Here is a 21,502-nt window from a genome sequence, read left to right on the forward strand (position 1 = left end):
CTTGCTCACAATATAGTGACAAGAGAATTCTCTTATTTGGTGGTGAGAAAAGGTTTAGAAGTTTTCCTAGGCCCAAGCCTATATTGTGGGGACTCTGGCCACTTTATTCAGGGCTGTGGACTGTGTAAGTCCAGAGGGGGTCTCTGCCTCCTGTCATGTATCATATCATGTCAAGTCATGTGTCTAGTTCTGTTCCTGGCTCCACTGTGGCAGAGGAACTTGTCATAAAACCTTCTCTGAAAAGGACTCCAATTCAGAATTGGGGTCCTATCACTAGAAGGTCATATTCTAGGTTTGGGACCCATAAAAGGGTGTTTACCTCACTTATTACAGAAAAAGCAGAATCTGATGTTTCAGTGTCTGACAAAACATCTGATGTTCAGGGTCTAGTAGTAGTGCCCAATGCTCAGGGTCCAGGAGTGGTGCCCGATGCTCAGGATCCAGGAGCAGTGTCCAATGCTAAGGGTACAGGAGTGGTGCCCAATGCTCAGGGTCCAGGAGCGGTGTCCGATGCTCAGGGTACAGGAGCGGTGTTCGATGCTCAGGGTACAGAAGTGGTGCCCGACGGTCAGGGTCCAGGAGTGGTGCCCAATGCTCAGGGTCCAGGAGTGGTGCCCGATGCTCAGGGTCCAGGAGTGGTGCCCAATGCTCAGGGTCCAGGAGCAGTGCCCAATTCTCAGAGTCCAGGAGTGGTGCCCAATGTTCAGGGTCCAGGAGTGGTGCCTGATGTTCGGACCCCAGTAGGGGAGTCTGATGTCCTGGATTCTGGAGAGATCGCCATTGCCAAAGACCCAGGAGAGGTCACCATTGCCAAAGACCCAGGAGGGGTTTCGAGTAGCAAAACCCCAGGAGGGATCTCGAGTAGCAAAACCCCAGAAGGGATCTCAAGTAGCAAAACCCCAGGAGGGGTCCCAAAGGCTATAACCCCAGAAGGGGTCGCAAAGGTCATAATTCCAGAAGGGGTCTCGATAGCCATGGTCCCAGAGAGTGAGTCTGATGATCTGGTCCCAGAGAGAGAGTCCGATGATCTGGTCCCAGGGAGAGTCTGACGATCTGGTCTCAGCAAGGGAGTCCGATGTTCTGGTCTCAGCAAGGGAGTCCGATGTTCCGGTCTCAGAAAGGGAGTCCGAGGTGCCAACCACAGGAGGGGAGTCCAAGGTGCCAACCCCAGGATGGGAGTCCGAGGTGCAGACCCCAGGAGGAGAGACCAAGGTGCCAACCCCAGGAAGGGAATCGGATATAATGGCTAATGGGTCAGTTCCAGAAGGGTCTTCTGAATCTGTGGCCTTGGAAAGTTCATCTGACTCTGCATCCCCTGAAGGGACAATTGACTCCAAAGCCTCAGAAGAGGTGTCTGTCTCCATGTCATGTCTTGTAGCTTCATGTGGAGCCTCTTAGTATCAAGTCATGTAGTCCCAGGAGGGGCGTCTGTCCCATTGTCAAGTTTTGTAGCCCAAAGAGGGGCGTCTCTCTGTGTCTCTATCCCTGTAGCTCCTTGTGGAGCATCAGATCCTGCTGAGTTTCCAGCAGAGGAGATTCCAGTCAAGACCCCAGGAGGGGTAAATCCAGTCAAGTCTCCAGAAGGAGAGAGTGACCTCAGATGGAGTTGTTCATGCCATGTCCCCTGAAGAGACATCTATACACTCAGCTTCTGTAAGAACTTCTGACCCTGTAAGATCTGGAGAGCAATCCCAACAAGTTTCCTCAATGGGGAGTACACAATCTCTCTCTACACACCAAGAGACAGAGCTAGTTCTCTTCTATGGGAAACTGGAGCAATTTCGTGAACTCATGTTGCAGTCCTTAGATGCGGCTCCACTCTATACTCAATCAGAGATTGTGTTGTTTCTTCTCATGTCCTTCAGAGGAGAAGCTAGAAAGTGGGCTGACCAGTTAATCTCATCCAGAGTTCCTTTTCTGCAGGACTTGAAGGCTTTCTCCCAAGCCGTAGTCAAGAGGTTTGGTGGATTGAAGGTTGTTCCTTCTGAGCCTCCTGCAAGTTCTGCCGAGAACTCAGTGTCCAACAAAAAGGATTGATTTCTTAAGAACAAGGCTTCTGCTGTTCCACAGGAGGATTTAAGTCCATCCAACTGTGAAGATCCATTGTTGGATTTGGTCTTGGATTCCTCGGATGATGTATCTACATCAATAATTTTTGATGGGGACTTAACCCAATTTGTTGCTCTAGTTCACAGGTTCTCAAACTCAGTCCTCAGGACCCCACACAGTGCATGTTTTGCAGGTAACCCAGCAGGTTCACAGGTGTATTAATTACTCACTGACACATTTTAAAAGGTCTACAGGGGGAGCTAATTATTTCACTTGCGATTCTGTGAGGAGACCTGCAAAACATGCACTGTGTGGGGTCCTGAGGACCGAGTTTGAGAACCTGTGCTCTAGTTAATCACTTTATCACCATTATGAAATCAAGACCATCCATAGTAATTATTCAGCTAACATTGTTTTACATCTCATCTACTCCTTTAAGAGGAGGCCTTTTGAATGGGCTTGTAGACTCATTAAGGCAGAGGATTCCATACTTCAGAATCTTCTAGCATTTTCTGAGGCATCTTCCAGATTCCTTTAAGTTACCTGTCTCACATGGCAAGAATCTTTTGCTGTCTACAGAATCAGTCCGAAATCCTCACGCCATAACCTTGACAGTAGGAGGTGCTTTTTTCCTTCTGCCTGCAGTATTTCTTCTGAAATTTCAGCCCCCAAGGTTAGAAAACCAATCTTTGGATCAAACCCAGACTCCAACTCAGATTATGACTCTAAACATGATTAAAATCATTTACTGGAAGGTACCATCAGTTCAGATAATGTTTGGGGAATCACCTTGGTCAGACCTCAGGAGTCATGTACAATGAAGAAGAAAAAGAAGTCTCATCAGAGATCTTGAGTGTACTTTTTTTTGTTTTCAGTTCCCTTTGGCCCTGATGGGGCGTCTGGAGTCCACCCTCAAGGGGGATGGGGGGGGGGTACTGTAATTGAAACATACAGTACCATTATGGCTTTCTAATGTTTCCAGCACTGCACTAATGGGCAAAACCATGTTGTACTGCACGTGGGGCAGATGTAACGTGTGCCGAGAGATTTAGATTTGGTTGGGTTATATTGTTTCTGTGCATGGTAAATACTGGTACTTTATTCTTAAACTGCAATTTAGATTTCAGTTTGTATACACCCCACCCAAATCTAAATCTCTCTGCACATGTTACATGTGCCCCACCTGCAATGCAACATGGTTTTTCCCATTAGTGTTCTTTTTTGTTAGCTAACAAACTTGAATAAGTAACAAGCATGACAATGTGCAGATTTACAAAATGACAGAACAACATGAATGGCCTCAGGGGTACCCACCCCCCATGAAGCTACCCAAAGAATAGATTCCAAAGCTCAGTCACTAGGGCTGTTTGTACATCTTAGTACATGCAACGTAGTAAAAGAACCTAGCCAATACCAAAGCTCAAACCAGAAGCTTGATCACCATGCAGGTTTACAAAATGTCCACCAGTCATGATGAACGACCTAGAGGGTCCCCCACTTCCCCCACAAAGCTATTGATGGCATAGCTTTCAAAGCCAAGTCCCTGGAGCTGTTTGTGCAGCTTAGTACATGGAACTTAGTGTATGGGCCTAGTCAATAGCAATGCATGGCAATTCTCTATCCAAAGCTTGATCACCATGCAGGTTTACAAAATTGCCACTGGCAGTGATGAATGGCCTCAAGGGTAACCACCCCCATGAAGCTACCAAAAGCATAACTTTCGAAGCTGAGTTGCTGGAGCTGTTTGTGCATCTTAGTACATGCACATAGTATATGGGCCTAGCCTATAGCAATGCATGACAATGCTTGAGCCAAAGCTCGATCCCTGTGCAGGTTTACAAAATGGCCGCTGACCATGACGAACAGCCGTGAGGGTACCCACCCCCAAGGAGCTACCTACAGCATAGCTTTCACAGCCGAGTTGCTGGAGCTGTTTATGCAGCTTAGTACATGTGTATGGGCTGATAGCAATGCATTGCAGGCAACATGCGGCAAAGTTAATAATAAAAATGTGCAAAATATAACCAACAGAAAAGGTAGCCAGTAAATTCAAAGACATGAGCCACTGAGCACTCAGAACAGGAAACTGTAAATACACTGAAATTCATTTAGTAGAAACCAAGCAGCATCAGAGCCACATTTTTATTCTACTTGAGACAAAGAATGCTATAAGTTTTGTATGATTGGACTATTTGAAAAATACCCATACACATGCGCCAATCATAAAGTAGAGTTTCGGTGGTAAGGTTTCCTTTTGTTTAAAGCAAGATAAATATGTGTGTCAGGCACAGCTAGCTACCCACTCTGTGAATCTGTTGCTTTGTGTGCAGACTTGCTGTTTTGATCGTGTCTATGGAATGTATCACCAGTACGAACGTTTTAGAATTATCCTGCTACTTTTGCTGGTTTACTGTTCAAATAACTGAGGACTGTTCCTGTTCCAGCTTTTTACTACAGTTTCCTCACACTACACTTGATCTGTAAGTAAATTTTATTTACGTAGCTGTGCATCCATATATTCAGTCGCATAGTCTTTTCTTAAGAAGAGCTGCTAAGGTTTTTTTATTCAAATGTTGTTTTTTTATAAGGGTTCTGAAATATTATGAAAAGACTTATCCAGGACTTACAGTAAACAGAATAAAAATAGATGAAAACATCCAATCATCTTTGCAACAAAAGAACTATTAGACAGTCAACCTACATTTCACCCTCATGCAAACTCTTCTGTGCATTTAAATGTATGTACATATATTTCAATCTATAATCTACACACTGTCTGAGAACACAATGCAACCACATTTTATAGAAGAAAAACAGTTGTTATAGCATGATTTGCTTGTGGCTGTAAAAACTTGTGTTTGAATTTTGTTCGGTCATGCATAGTTAATGAAGGCATACTGGTCTGGTGTTTACATAGGCATATACAGTGTAATTTTTCACCTTTCAACAGCTAAACATTTGCCTTTATTAATTTGGCATAGTATTCCTTTAGATACAATCTAGGGACAGTTGTGCTGATCAGTCTGCATTCATATACACAAATTGTTCATAACACTAAGTGTTTGAAAATGAACAGCTAAACACTAGTAAACAGACTTCTCTACACTCTAAGCCTAAATAACTTTATTATTATTTCAAATGAACCATGTACCACAAATTGATTTTCTTGATTGCACTCCATGGTATTTTCTCAAAATTAATGACATCCTTCAATCTCCCTGCAACTCCACCCTCTGTACACATTGCTGCCTCAATTATCCACTCCACTCTTATTAATACTCATGAACTTTTTACTTATCTTTATACATCGACAATAATATCCACCAATTGTCACCATAAAAAAACATTCACAAACCTCCTATACTCACATTTATCCCTCTCCTGCTTCTAATAGCTGGTGACATTTCACCAAATCTGGGACCAAATCACTTGCTCCATTCACATTCATCTGATTCACAATAATATAGAAATCTAGCCAACCTCAAAATCACATGTCTCCAATCACCCCCCATATCACTAAAATGTGCCTTATGGAATGCATACTCTGTTTCTAACAAATTAACATCCATCCATGACTTCTTCATATCTAACAACCTCAATATGTGGGTTATAACAAAAACATGGTTCACACAATCAGACACAGTCTCTCCTGAAGCACTGTCACGTGTTAGTCTCCACTTCACACACACCTCCAGGCCTAGTAATAGTAAAGGAGATGGGGTTGGATTATTACTTTCCAAATCTTTTGCATACACAGTTCTACAAAAGCTTCCATCACTGATATTTACATAATTTGAAGTACATTCTATCAAGATTTATACTAATTTCTTTCTGCATGTTTTAGATAACTATCACACACCTGGGCAACCCAAACAATTTCTGGAAGATTTGTCTGCCTGGCTCCCTATCCTCTGACATCTCCACCATCATTATGGGTGATTTCAGTATTGCTATTAATAGTCCAAAATCTGCTGTTCATATCTCCAAACTACTCTCTCTAACCTTCTCTCTCAGCTCCTCCCAATGGACTGACTCCTCTACTCATTAGGAGAGTCACTGCTTTGTATTCACCAGACTATTCTCAGTTTCTGAATTCACTAACACTCCTTTCCCTCTCTTACTGTAGATCACAACCTTATCAACTGCATGCTCACCTCCATTACTTTAAACTTAATGTCACTGAAGTCCTCTAATCCTCTTCAAACCTACAGAAATATAAATACAATTGATTTTCATGAACTTTCCACCTCTCTGCAACAATTGCTCTCACCTACTTCTGCATTCACTTATCCCGAGATCACACCTGATCCACTCTAGTAATAACCCTTGATGAAGTGGCTCCAGCTACCCATCACACGCCACATAAGCCTAGATGTCAACCATGACACTCTAAATTAACAAGACACCTACAAAAACCCTCAGGTAAAGTTTAACATTGGTGGTATAAATATTATATTCCAAGAGAATTCCTCACATATACAACTGGCTACCACTCTTATTGTAATGCCCTGTACACTGCCAAACAAACATAGTTCCAAATTCTCATCTTTGCTCAAACATCTTTTTAATACATTTAAATCACTCCCTCACCCAAACCACCAGCCAATATCAAAGCACAAGATCTTGTTTCCTACTTCCAGGACAAGTTTGATTAGATCTGAGATGAAATGGTATGCTCTGCCTCTGCCAATGACTTCCTCTGAATCCTCTGGCACATTCTCTTCATTTGGTCGTACAAATGAAGATGAAGTATGAACACTCTTCTCATCCTGCTACTCTACTACCTCTTCTCTTGATCCTATACCCTCACAAATAAGCAAATCTGTCTCCTGTGCTAACCCCAACCTTAACTTATATTTGTAATCTCTCTCCCTACTAGTATATTTCCTTCACTGTTCAAGAATTCAATATTACTCCCATTCTGAAACAAAAAAAAATTCTGACCCTCTCTCTCAAACTACCATCCCATCTCTCCGCTCCCTTGCCTCTCCAAGCTACCTGATAGACTTGCCTACATTCACCTCGCACACTTTTTTAACTCACACAACTTATTGGACCCACTTTGGCCAGGCTTTCATCCCCAACACTCCACAGTGACAGCCCTGACTGAAGTATCTAGTCAAGTCTAAATGCCAATACTTACTACTTATTCTTCTAGATCTCTCTGCTGCTTTTGATGTTGATGGCCACTCTCTTTTTATATACAATCACTACAATCCCTAGGTCTTCAAGACACAGCATTTCTTGGTTCCTATCCTACCTACTGTATCTAATTGCTCTTTCAGTGTACGCTTCACTGAATTCCGCATCTCTTGGTAAACTGATCAGCTCTTTTGGATTTCAGTATCAGCTCTACGCAGATGATGCTCAAATCTACCTATTTTCCCCAGATTTGTCAACATTTGTATTGGTCACTGAATGCCTTTCTGCCGTTTCATCTTGGATGCCATCTCACCACCTCTAATGTAATATTTTCAAATCAGAGTAATTATATTTCCACCTGCCAAAAGTAGTTACACTACCAACCTGATATCTCTATCACTGTTGAGAACTTGACAATCCTAATCTACAAGCTCGCTGCCCTATAAGTGCTCTAAAAAAAATATGCAAAATATGCCCATACCTTACACAAGACACTGCAAAACCTCTAAAACATGCTCTCATTGTCTCCCGCATTGATTAATGCAATAGTCTTCGTAGTGGTGTTACCAAAAAGATACTCTCACTACTACAATCCATTCTGAATGCAGCTGTAAGGCTAATCTTCCTCGCTAGACATCCATCATTTGCAGATCCACTTTGTCAGTCCCTCACGTTGTGACCTTTATTCTACCATATTCAATATTAAAATACTTTTACTCACACACAAGGCCATTAACAAAACTACACTAATGTACTTCTCTTCATTTATCTCAAAATATCTCCCAACCTGACTCCACTCTTTACTAAATCTATGTCTCTCGTCTACAGTCATAATTCAGTCCCATTCATGACTGCAGGACTTTCTTTGGTCTGCACCCACTCTGTGGAATGCCTTATCATGCACATTAAGACTGCCCCCTAGTCTCCAAATTTTCGGCATTCCATGCAAATTTACCTCTTTAGGCAAGCTTATCATATTCCAGAACCGCTCACATAACCTTCATAAGCTTTCCAATCCAATTACATCCCCACTGTACAGTCCATATATATGTTCCTGTTGTGCAATAGATATTGCCTATCCTTGTTTATCAATGCCTATTTCCCTTTAGCTCGTAAGCTTACGAGCAGGGCCTTCTTACCTCTATGACTGTTTGTTATTAGCCAGTTTTGCTTTATCATTGTTGTTGTCCAGCACAACAGAATTTGCTGTCATATAAGAAACTGTTAACAAATAAAGATAAATAATACTATATAGATACACAGTATACATATATATATATATATATATATATATATTTACTGTTTTGTGTAACTGTGTAATAAGACACACAAACAGCTCCAGTGATTCGGCTTTGAAAGCTATGTCATAGGTAGCTCCATAGGTGTGGGTACCCTTGAGGCAATTCATCATGGCTGGTTGCCATTTTGTAAAACTGCATGGTGATCCAGCTTTGGCTCCAGATTTGTAATGCATTGCTATCAGCTAGGCCCATAGACTAAGATGCACAAACAGCACCAGCAACTCAGCTTTGTAGCTCCATGGTGGTGGGTACCCTCAAGGCCATTCGTCATGGATGGCAGACATTTTGTAAATGCAGTACGGATGGTGTAATGGTTAGCATTACTGCCTCACAGCACTGAGGTCATGGGTTCGATTCCCACCATGGCCCCAACTGTGTGGAGTTTGTATATTCTCCCCGTACTTGCGTGCGTTTCCTCCGGGTACTCCGGTTTCCTCCCACATTCCAAAAATATACTGGTAGGTTAATTGGCTCCCTACAAAATTAACCCTAGCGTGAATGTGTCTGTGTGTACATGTGATAGGGAATATAGATTGTAAGCTCCACTGGGGCAGGGACTGATGTGAATGGCCAAATATTCTTTGTAAAGCGCTGTGGAATATATGTGCGCTATATAAATAACTGGTAATAATAATAATAATAATAAATGCGCACGGAGCACGGGAATTGCACTGCTGTAAAGTAGCTGAACTGACATGTTATGCACTAAGGACCATGGCCCTCATTCCGAGTTGTTCGCTCGTTCTTTTTCATCGCATCGCAGTGAAAATCCGCTTAGTACGCATGCGCAAAGTTCGCACTGCGACTGCGCCAAGTAACTTTACTATGAAGAAAGTATTTTTACTCACGGCTTTTTCTTCGCTCCGGCGATCGTAATGTGATTGACAGGAAATGGGTGTTACTGGGCGGAAACACGGCGTTTCAGGGGCGTGTGGCTGAAAACGCTACCGTTTCCGGAAAAAACGCAGGAGTGGCCGGAGAAACGGTGGGAGTGCCTGGGCGAACGCTGGGTGTGTTTGTGACGTCAAACAGGAACGACAAGCACTGAACTGATCGCACAGGCAGAGTAAGTCTGGAGCTACTCTGAAACTGCTAAGTAGTTAGTAATCGCAATATTGCGAATACATCGGTCGCAATTTTAAGAAGCTAAGATTCACTCCCAGTAGGCGGCGGCTTAGCGTGTGTAACTCTGCTAAATTCGCCTTGCGACCGATCAACTCGGAATGAGGGCCCATATTCAGTAAGTATTGCAAAATTTGCGATTCACAATCTGATTATTGAACGACTGTGAATGCGCTAGTAAAAATAGCCACAGAAATTGCTTACACATCGTGATCGCAATGCAGCCGCTGTTTGACTGACAGGAAGCCAGCATTTGTGGGTGGAAACTTGCCGTTTTCTGGGTGTGGCTGAAGAAACATAGGCATGCCCAGGCTTTTTTAAGGAGGGCCACTGACAACAGTGATGACCACTTCCAGCCTCTAATGTCACAAGAATTGTGGTTGACCTTGCCTGGCGCAGATAAGAAAAATCTTCGATGTTCCGGAAATTGCGTAAGGTTTTGTGATCAACCCGCACATTGCGATGCATTCACAATTTCTGCAATGGGAATTTTTATTTCTGGGTGACAACTATTTGATTGCAGCAACTGATTTTTAGCAGAAATTGCAATCCTCACTGAATAAGGTCCTAAGTCGCATGATATGTACTAAGGGGGTCATTCTGACCTGATCGCATGCTGCCGTTCATCAGTGGCAAACGCAGGATTTAGTCAGGGGGGTTTCCTCTGTGGTGTGTGCATGTGTATGTATACAATATGTGTATGTATATGTATATATATATATATATATATATATACATACACACACACACACGCACACATACACACGTTGAGTATCCCTCATCCAAAATCCCAAATTTGTGGGTCCCCTAGTAAGATAATAACATAAATATTATATATATATATATATATATATATATATATATAAATATATATATATATATATTTATAGATAATGTATTTAATACATATGTCATTATCTTAGTAGGGGACCCAAAATTGTGCGATTTTGGATAAGGGATACTCAACCTGTGTGTATGTGTATGTGTGCATATATGTCATATTTTAGCTCAACCATTTAAGGTTGCCTTTAGATAGGAAGGGATAAGCACTCATAAATTGGTGACTGAAAACATATAACATTTGTTGTGAAATATGACCAAAGTCAGTCGCTAAATTGATTGTAATATTAGCCTTAGGCTTTGAAAACCATTGGTTGTCATATGTAAACATCAAATAATATATAACAAACAAAATCACTGAAGTGTGTACAAGCTAGGGTAAATACTAGTTTATATAAGTGTCAAAAAAATAGGTGGAAAATGGCACATCACTATTAAAATATACCAAGCATAATCTAATAATAAGTAATGATTACTGACAATTTGTGTCACAGAAACATAGAATGTGAAGGTAGATCCACTTGGCCCACCTAGTCTGCCTATGTACAGTATACGCACACACTAGGATTATTTTTTGTCGGAAGCCATTAATTTACCAGTATATTTTTGGATTATGGGAGGAAACCGGAGTACCCGGAGGAAACCCACCTAAGCATGGGGAGAATATACACAGTTATAGCCATGGTGGGAATCAAACCCAGGACCTCAGTGCTGTGAGGCAGTAATGCTAACCATTGCACAACTAGTAACAAATTGGCAGTTGTTAAACATATCAAAACAGTATTGTTATAAAAACTATTCAGCCTGTGTCATTAAGCATCATAAATATAGAGATTATTAATTCAATGCTAGTCAGTGCCATGCATCAGCTAGTAGCAGAATGTGTCAGTCAGTTACTGCATTAAAACAAATGTTACAAAGTAAAATACTATCAGGCGCCATTATGTAACAAAAAGAAATGTACTGTACAATTAATACACTCATAAATGCCACATGGTTATAGGTAATTATCTAAACTAATGCAACTAATCAGAACCTGTCATGTCTGCAGCAGTGGATCAGCAATAAGTGGACAGACCAAAGATGGTCTTTATGTAATGAAGAGGACAAAGCCACGGTCAGGAACGTTGTCCACATCAATAAATAGCGTAATGTATTAAATGGTGGGCAGTGCCGCCATTCACAATACAATCTAATAAACCATAGCAAACCAGGAAAAACCATGTTAATCTTCAAAGTATTCTACTAGAGAACAGTCTAGTTCAAGTATAGCATCTCGAATGTATCTGCATTCCTCATTGAGGTCACTGGGAGCTGACGTATACAGTTTGTAGATCCAATTCAGTTCACTTTGCAGCAGAAGCAGCATCCCCTCTTATATATATATATATATATATATATATATTAGTGATGAGCGGGTTCGGTTTCTCGGATACCGAACCCCCCCGAACTTCACCCTTTTTACTAGTGATGAGCGGGTTCGGTTTCTCGGAAACCGAACCCCCCCGAACTTCACCCTTTTTACACGGGTCCGAGCCATACTCGGATTCTCCCGTATGGCTCGGCTAACCCGAGCGCACCGGAACGTCATCATCCCGCTGTCGGATTCTCGCGAGATTCGGATTCTATATAAGCAGCCGCGCGTCGCCGCCATTTTCACACGTGCATTGAGATTGATAGGGAGAGGACGTGGCTGGCGTCCTCTCCGTTTATATACGAGAGAGTTGATCTGATTGCTTTGTTTGTTTATTTTACTATTGTGGGGAGGATTGGGGAGCAGCTGTTAGGAGGATTACAGTGCAGAGTTTTGCTGATAGTTACCACCAGTTTTTTATCCGTTCTCTTCTCTGCCTGAAAAAAACGCTCCATACCATATCTGTGCTCAGTGTGCTGCATGATATATCTGTGCTGAGTGCTCACACTGCTTAATTGTGGGGACTGGGGAGCAGCAATAGCTGGAGTACAGTGCAGAGTTTTGCTGAGAGTGACCACCAGTATACGTTTGTCTGCCTGAAAAACACTCCTGTGGCTTTTTTTTTTTATACTAGTAGTTTAGCAGTTTGCTGACAGTGTCCACCAGGTCCATTATACTGTATATAGCAGTACGGTAGGCCACTGCTGTACCTACCTCTGTGTCGTCACTCGTCATCCATATACTATCCATCCATCTACATTGTATACCTGTGGTGGCTTTTTTTTTATACTAGTAGTTTAGCAGTCTGCTGACAGTGTCCACCAGGTCCATTATACTGTATATAGCAGTACGGTAGGCCACTGCTGTACCTACCTCTGTGTCGTCACTCGTCATCCATAAAGTATACTATCCATCCATCTACATTGTATACCTGTGGTGTCTTTTTTTTCATACTAGTAGTTTAGCAGTCTGCTGACAGTGTCCACCAGGTCCATTATACTGTATATAGCAGTACGGTAGGCCACTGCTGTACCTACCTCTGTGTCGTCACTCGTCATCCATATAATATACTATCCATCCATCTACATTGTATACCTGTGGTGGCTTTTTTTTTATACTAGTAGTTTAGCAGTCTGCTGACAGTGTCCACCAGGTCCATTATACTGTATATAGCAGTACGGTAGGCCACTACTGTACCTACCTCTGTGTCGTCACTTGTCATCCATTAAGTATACTATCCATCCATCTACATTGTATACCTGTGGTGGCTTTTTTTTATACTAGTAGTTTAGCAGTCTGCTGACAGTGTCCACCAGGTCCATTATACTTTATATAGCAGTACGGTAGGCCACTGCTGTACCTACCTCTGTGTCGTCACTCATCATCCATAAAGTATACTATCCAGCCATCTACATTGTATACCTGTGGTGGCTTTTTTTTTTTACTAGTAGTTTAGCAGTCTGCTGTCAGTGTCCACAAGGTCCATTATACTGTATATAGCAGTACGGTAGGCCACTGCTGTACCTACCTCTGTGTCGTCACTCGTCATCCATAAAGTATATACTATCCATCCATCTACATTGTATACCTGTGGTGGCTTTTTTTTATACTAGTAGTTTAGCAGTCCGCTGAGTGTCCACCAGGTCCATTATACTGTATATAGCAGTACGGTAGGCCACTGCTGTACCTACCTCTGTGTCGTCACTCGTCATCCATAAAGTATACTATCCATCCATCTACATTGTATACCTGTGGTGTCTTTTTTTTAAACTAGTAGTTTAGCAGTCTGCTGACAGTGTCCACCAGGTCCATTATACTGTATATAGCAGTACGGTAGGCCACTGCTGTACCTACCTCTGTGTCGTCACTCGACATCCATATAGTATACTATCCATCCATCTACATTGTATACCTATGGTGGCTTTTTTTTTATACTAGTAGTTTAGCAGTCTGCTGACAGTGTCCACCAGGTCCATTATACTGTATATAGCAGTACGGTAGGCCACTACTGTACCTACCTCTGTGTCGTCACTCGTCATCCATTAAGTATACTATCCATCCATCTACATTGTATACCTGTGGTGGCTTTTTTTATACTAGTAGTTTAGCAGTCTGCTGACAGTGTCCACCAGGTCCATTATACTGTATATAGCAGTACGGTAGGCCACTGCTGTACCTACCTCTGTGTCGTCACTCGTCATCCATAAAGTATACTATCCATCCATCTACATTGTATACCTGTGGTGTCTTTTTTTTATACTAGTAGTTTAGCAGTCTGCTGACAGTGTCCACCAGGTCCATTATACTGTATATAGCAGTACGGTAGGCCACTGCTGTACCTACCTCTGTGTCATCACTCGTCATCCATAAAGTATACTATCCATCCATCTACATTGTATACCTGTGGTGGCTTTTTTTTTATACTAGTAGTTTAGCAGTCTGCTGACAGTGTCCACCAGGTCCATTATACTGTATATAGCAGTATGGTAGGCCACTGCTGTACCTACCTCTGTGTCGTCACTCGTCATCCATAAAGTATACTATCCATCCATCTACATTGTATACCTGTGGTGTCTTTTTTTTTTATACTAGTAGTTTAGCAGTCTGCTGACAGTGTCCACCAGGTCCATTATACTGTATATAGCAGTACGGTAGGCCACTGCTGTACCTACCTCTGTGTCGTCACTCGTCATCCATAAAGTATACTATCCATCCATCTACATTGTATACCTGTGGTGGCTTTTTTTTTATACTAGTAGTTTAGCAGTCTGCTGACAGTGTCCACCAGGTCCATTATACTGTATATAGCAGTACGGTAGGCCACTACTGTACCTACCTCTGTGTCGTCACTTGTCATCCATTAAGTATACTATCCATCCATCTACATTGTATAGTTGTGGCTGCTTTTTTTTATACTAGTAGTTTAGCAGTCTGCTGACAGTGTCCACCAGGTCCATTATACTTTATATAGCAGTACGGTAGGCCACTGCTGTACCTACCTCTGTGTCGTCACTCGTCATCCATAAAGTATACTATCCAGCCATCTACATTGTATACCTGTGGTGGCTTTTTTTTTTTACTAGTAGTTTAGCAGTCTGCTGTCAGTGTCCACAAGGTCCATTATACTGTATATAGCAGTACGGTAGGCCACTGCTGTACCTACCTCTGTGTCGTCACTCGTCATCCATAAAGTATATACTATCCATCCATCTACATTGTATACCTGTGGTGGCTTTTTTTTTTATACTAGTAGTTTAGCAGTCTGCTGACAGTGTCCACCAGGTCCATTATACTGTATATAGCAGTACGGTAGGCCACTGCTGTACCTACCTCTGTGTCGTCACTCGTCATCCATAAAGTATACTATCCATCCATCTACATTGTATACCTGTGGTGGCTTTTTTTTATACTAGTAGTTTAGCAGTCCGCTGAGTGTCCACCAGGTCCATTATACTGTATATAGCAGTACGGTAGGCCACTGCTGTACCTACCTCTGTGTCGTCACTCGTCATCCATAAAGTATACTATCCATCCATTTACATTGTATACCTGTGGTGGCTTTTTTTTTATACTAGTAGTTTAGCAGTCTGCTGACAGTGTCCACCAGGTCCATTATACTGTATATAGCAGTACGGTAGGCCACTGCTGTACCTACCTCTGTGTCGTCACTCGTCATCCATATAGTATACTATCCATCCATCTACATTGTATACCTGTGGTGGCTTTTTTTTTATACTAGTAGTTTAGCAGTCTGCTGACAGTGTCCACCAGGTCCATTATACTGTATATAGCAGTACGGTAGGCCACTACTGTACCTACCTCTGTGTCGTCACTCGTCATCCATTAAGTATACTATCCATCCATCTACATTGTATACCTGTGGTGGCTTTTTTTTATACTAGTAGTTTAGCAGTCTGCTGACAGTGTCCACCAGGTCCATTATACTGTATATAGCAGTACGGTAGGCCACTGCTGTACCTACCTCTGTGTCGTCACTCGTCATCCATAAAGTATACTATCCATCCATCTACATTGTATACCTGTGGTGTCTTTTTTTTTATACTAGTATTTTAGCAGTCTGCTGACAGTGTCCACCAGGTCCATTATACTGTATATAGCAGTACGGTAGGCCACTGCTGTACCTACCTCTGTGTCATCACTCGTCATCCATAAAGTATACTATCCATCCATCTACATTGTATACCTGTGGTGTCTTTTTTTTTATACTAGTAGTTTAGCAGTCTGCTGACAGTGTCCACCAGGTCCATTATACTGTATATAGCAGTACGGTAGGCCACTGCTGTACCTACCTCTGTGTCGTCACTCGTCATCCATAAAGTATACTATCCATCCATCTACATTGTATACCTGTGGTGTCTTTTTTTTTATAATAGTAGTTTAGCAGTCTGCTGACCGTGTCCACCAGGTCCATTATACTGTATATAGCAGTACGGTAGGCAACTGCTGTACCTACCTCTGTGTCGTCACTCGTCATCCATATAATATACTATCCATCCATCTACATTGTATACCTGTGGTGACTTTTTTTTATACTAGTAGTTTAGCAGTCTGCTGACAGTGTCCACCAGGTCCATTATACTGTATATAGCAGTACGGTAGGCCACTGCTGTACCTACCTCTGTGTCGTCACTCGTCATCCATAAAGTATACTATCCATCCATCTACATTGTATACCTGTGGTGGCTTTTTTTTTATACTAGTAGTTTAGCAGTCCGCTGAGTGTCCACCAAGTCCATTATACTGTATATAGCAGTACGGTAGGCCACTGCTGTACCTACCTCTGTGTCGTCACTCGTCATCCATAAAGTATACTATCCATCCATCTACATTGTATACCTGTGGTGTCTTTTTTTTATACTAGTAGTTTAGCAGTCTGCTGACAGTGTCCACCAGGTCCATTATACTGTATATAGCAGTACGGTAGGCCACTGCTGTACCTACCTCTGTGTCGTCACTCGTCATCCATAAAGTATACTATCCATCCATCTACATTGTATACCTGTGGTGGCTTTTTTTTATACTAGTAGTTTAGCTGTCCGCTGAGTGTCCACCAGGTCCATTATACTGTATATAGCAGTACGGTAGGCCACTGCTGTACCTACCTCTGTGTCGTCACTCGTCATCCATAAAGTATACTATCCATCCATTTACATTGTATACCTGTGGTGGCTTTTTTTTTATACTAGTAGTTTAGCAGTCTGCTGACAGTGTCCACCAGGTCCATTATACTGTATATAGCAGTACGGTAGGCCACTGCTGTACCTACCTCTGTGTCGTCACTCGTCATCCATATAGTATACTATCCATCCATCTACATTGTATACCTGTGGTGGCTTTTTTTTTATACTAGTAGTTTAGCAGTCTGCTGACAGTGTCCACCAGGTCCATTATACTGTATATAGCAGTACGGTAGGCCACTACTGTACCTACCTCTGTGTCGTCACTCGTCATCCATTAAGTATACTATCCATCCATCTACATTGTATACCTGTGGTGGCTTTTTTTTATACTAGTAGTTTAGCAGTCTGCTGACAGTGTCCACCAGGTCCATTATACTGTATATAGCAGTACGGTAGGCCACTGCTGTACCTACCTCTGTGTCGTCACTCGTCATCCATAAAGTATACTATCCATCCATCTACATTGTATACCTGTGGTGTCTTTTTTTTTTATACTAGTAGTTTAGCAGTCTGCTGACAGTGTCCACCAGGTCCATTATACTGTATATAGCAGTACGGTAGGCCACTGCTGTACCTACCTCTGTGTCATCACTCGTCATCCATAAAGTATACTATCCATCCATCTACATTGTATACCTGTGGTGGCTTTTTTTTTATACTAGTAGTTTAGCAGTCTGCTGACAGTGTCCACCAGGTCCATTATACTGTATATAGCAGTATGGTAGGCCACTGCTGTACCTACCTCTGTGTCGTCACTCGTCATCCATAAAGTATACTATCCATCCATCTACATTGTATACCTGTGGTGTCTTTTTTTTTTATACTAGTAGTTTAGCAGTCTGCTGACAGTGTCCACCAGGTCCATTATACTGTATATAGCAGTACGGTAGGCCACTGCTGTACCTACCTCTGTGTCGTCACTCGTCATCCATAAAGTATACTATCCATCCATCTACATTGTATACCTGTGGTGTCTTTTTTTTTATAATAGTAGTTTAGCAGTCTGCTGACAGTGTCCACCAGGTCCATTATACTGTATATAGCAGTACGGTAGGCCACTGCTGTACCTACCTCTGTGTCGTCACTCGTCATCCATATAATATACTATCCATCCATCTACATTGTATACCTGTGGTGACTTTTTTTTATACTAGTAGTTTAGCAGTCTGCTGACAGTGTCCACCAGGTCCATTATACTGTATATAGCAGTACGGTAGGCCACTGCTGTACCTACCTCTGTGTCGTCACTCGTCATCCATAAAGTATACTATCCATCCATCTACATTGTATACCTGTGGTGGCTTTTTTTTTATACTAGTAGTTTAGCAGTCCGCTGAGTGTCCACCAGGTCCATTATACTGTATATAGCAGTACGGTAGGCCACTGCTGTACCTACCTCTGTGTCGTCACTCGTCATCCATAAAGTATACTATCCATCCATCTACATTGTATACCTGTGGTGTCTTTTTTTTTATACTAGTAGTTTAGCAGTCTGCTGACAGTGTCCACCAGGTCCATTATACTGTATATAGCAGTACGGTAGGCCACTGCTGTACCTACCTCTGTGTCGTCACTCGTCATCCATATAGTATACTATCCATCCATCTACATTGTATACCTGTGGTTGCTTTTTTTTATACTAGTAGTTTAGCAGTCTGCTGACAGTGTCCACCAGGTCCATTATACTGTATATAGCAGTACGGTAGGCCACTACTGTACCTACCTCTGTGTCGTCACTCATCATCCATTAAGTATACTATCCATCCATCTACATTGTATACCTGTGGTGGCTTTTTTTTATACTAGTAGTTTAGCAGTCTGCTGACAGTGTCCACCAGGTCCATTATACTGTATATAGCAGTACGGTAGGCCACTGCTGTACCTACCTCTGTGTCATCACTCGTCATCCATAAAGTATACTATCCATCCATCTACATTGTATACCTGTGGTGGCTTTTTTTTTATACTAGTAGTTTAGCAGTCTGCTGACAGTGTCCACCAGGTCCATTATACTGTATATAGCAGTATGGTAGGCCACTGCTGTACCTACCTCTGTGTCGTCACTCGTCATCCATAAAGTATACTATCCATCCATCTACATTGTATACCTGTGGTGTCTTTTTTTTTTATACCAGTAGTTTAGCAGTCTGCTGACAGTGTCCACCAGGTCCATTATACTGTATATAGCAGTACGGTAGGCCACTGCTGTACCTACCTCTGTGTCGTCACTCGTCATCCATAAAGTATACTATCCATCCATCTACATTGTATACCTGTGGTGTCTTTTTTTTTTATAATAGTAGTTTAGCAGTCTGCTGACAGTGTCCACCAGGTCCATTATACTGTATATAGCAGTACGGTAGGCCACTGCTGTACCTACCTCTGTGTTGTCACTCGTCATCCATATAATATACTATCCATCCATCTACATTGTATACCTGTGGTGGCTTTTTTTTATACTAGTAGTTTAGCAGTCTGCTGACAGTGTCCACCAGGTCCATTATACTGTATATAGCAGTACGGTAGGCCACTGCTGTACCTACCTCTGTGTCGTCACTCATCATCCATAAAGTATACTATCCATCCATCTACATTGTATACCTGTGGTGTCTTTTTTTTTATACTAGTAGTTTAGCAGTCTGCTGACAGTGTCCACCAGGTCCATTATACTGTATATAGCAGTATGGTAGGCCACTGTTGTACCTACCTCTGTGTCGTCACTCGTCATCCATAAAGTATACTATCCATCCATCTACATTGTATACCTGTGGTGTCTTTTTTTTTATACTAGTAGTTTAGCAGTCTGCTGACAGTGTCCACCAGGTCCATTATACTGTATATAGCAGTACGGTAGGCCACTGCTGTACCTACCTCTGTGTCGTCACTCGTCATCCATAAAGTATACTATCCTTCCATCTACATTGTATACCTGTGGTGTCTTTTTTTTTATAATAGTAGTTTAGCAGTCTGCTGACAGTGTCCACCAGGTCCATTATACTGTATATAGCAGTACGGTAGGCCACTGCTGTACCTACCTCTGTGTCGTCACTCGTCATCCATATAATATACTATCCATCCATCTACATTGTATACCTGTGGTGGCTTTTTTTATACTAGTAGTTTAGCAGTCTGCTGACAGTGTCCACCAGGTCCATTATACTGTATATAGCAGTACGGTAGGCCACTGCTGTACCTACCTCTGTGTCGTCACTCGTCATCCATATAATATACTATCCATCCATCTACATTGTATACCTGTGGTGGCTTTTTTTTTATACTAGTAGTTTAGCAGTCTGCTGACAGTGTCCACCAAGTCCATTATACTGTATATAGCAGTACGGTAGGCCACTGCTGTACCTACCTCTGTGTCGTCACTCGTCATCCATAAAGTATACTATCCATCCATCTACATTGTATACCTGTGGTGGCTTTTTTTTTATACTAGTAGTTTAGCAGTCTGCTGACAGTGTCCACCAGGTCCATTATACTCTATATAGCAGTACGGTAGGCCACTGCTGTACCTACCTCTGTGTCATCACTCGTCATCCATAAAGTATACTATCCATCCATCTACATTGTATACCTGTGGTGTCTTTTTTTTATACTAGTAGTTTAGCAGTCTGCTGACAGTGTCCACCAGGTCCATTATACTGTATATAGCAGTACGGTAGGCAACTGCTGTACCTACCTCTGTGTCGTCACTCATCATCCATAAAGTATACTATCCATCCATCTACATTGTACACCTGTGGTGTCTTTTTTTTTATACTAGTAATTTAGCAGTCTGCTCACAGTGTCCACCAGGTCCATTATACTGTATATAGCAGTACGGTAGGCCACTGCTGTACCTACCTCAGTGTCATCACTCGTCATCCATAAAGTATACTATCCATCCATCTACATTGTATACCTGTGGTGGCTTTTTTTTATACTAGTAGTTTAGCAGTCTGCTGACAGTGTCCACCAAGTCCATTATACTGTATATAGCAGTATGGTAGGCCACTGCTGTACCTACCTCTGTGTCGTCACTCGTCATCCATAAAGTATACTATCCATCCATCTACATTGTATACCTGTGGTGGCTTTTTTTTTTATAATAGTAGTTTAGCAGTCTACTGACAGTGTCCACCAGGTCCATTATACTGTATATAGCAGTACGGTAGGCCACTGCTGTACCTACCTCTGTGTCATCACTCGTCATCCATATAATATACTATCCATCCATCTACATTGTATACCTGTGGTGGCTTTTTTTTATACTAGTAGTTTAGCAGTCTGCTGACAGTGTCCACCAGGTCCATTATACTGTATATAGCAGTACGGTAGGCCACTGCTGTACCTACCTTTGTGTCGTCACTCGTCATCCATAAAGTATACTATCCATCCATCTACATTGTATACCTGTGGTGTCTTTTTTTTTATACTAGTAGTTT

Source organism: Pseudophryne corroboree, chromosome 5 (assembly GCF_028390025.1).
Source record: "Pseudophryne corroboree isolate aPseCor3 chromosome 5, aPseCor3.hap2, whole genome shotgun sequence".
Lineage (NCBI taxonomy): Eukaryota > Metazoa > Chordata > Amphibia > Anura > Myobatrachidae > Pseudophryne > Pseudophryne corroboree.